Raw genomic sequence first — 853 nt, forward strand, 5'->3', positions numbered from 1 at the left:
AAAACCGTTGACTCTTAAATGTCACCAAAAAGAAAACCTGGCTTTATCCAATGTTCACATTTCTGCAAATTGTCCCATATTTAACCGGTTAACCTCTCATTTGCATACTTAAACATGACATTTAAGAAAACATGTAATACAAAAAAACGTTCTTTGACTGTAAGTAATCGACTGGGGAAGTTTTATGATGTTATAAATTATCTAAAAGTATTTACCCTGCCTCTTCAATGATGGTACAAGCCTAACGTTGCTTATTATATTCTGAAAAACGCCCCAAAACATGCCAAGGCTTCATCTCTTAAGTTAATGTCAAATATATTTGTTGTGGTATCTTGAAACGATATCCTATTGATTTATTTGTTAGTCCTTTTTCAAGATTTAACACATTTGTAAGTCTTTTTGCTTCACAGATGCATTCAATACCCTTCTGTTTTATAATTAAAGCAGATGAACAACATATTTATAAATTGGTACCTTTTTAACTTCCTTAATTCCCTTTTACATTTTTTAATCTAGGTGTTTCTTTGGCGGGAAACTGCAGTGAGATCTGGCATCAACATCACATTCCCTTATATGGTCATGGCCCCTGCGTGGCTGCCTGGGAAACCCCGTCGAGGCATGTGTTGGCATGCTGCAACATAAAGCAACTAGTACTTTCTTTTCCTCATCTTTTAAAACTCATAGTTGATCGTGTTCTTGCTCCAGAAATAACAACAAACGACGTTTCTGTGCCACATTGAGAGCGGAAGCGAGTCGCTTTTGTTTTCGGAGCGAGAATTTGTTCTTTTTGCGTGGCGACTATGAGTTTTACGACTTGTTCATTTCACATGATCTTCACGTGGCTCTCTTCCTC

The sequence above is a fragment of the Trematomus bernacchii genome, unplaced genomic scaffold (assembly GCF_902827165.1).
Source record: "Trematomus bernacchii unplaced genomic scaffold, fTreBer1.1, whole genome shotgun sequence".
Lineage (NCBI taxonomy): Eukaryota > Metazoa > Chordata > Actinopteri > Perciformes > Nototheniidae > Trematomus > Trematomus bernacchii.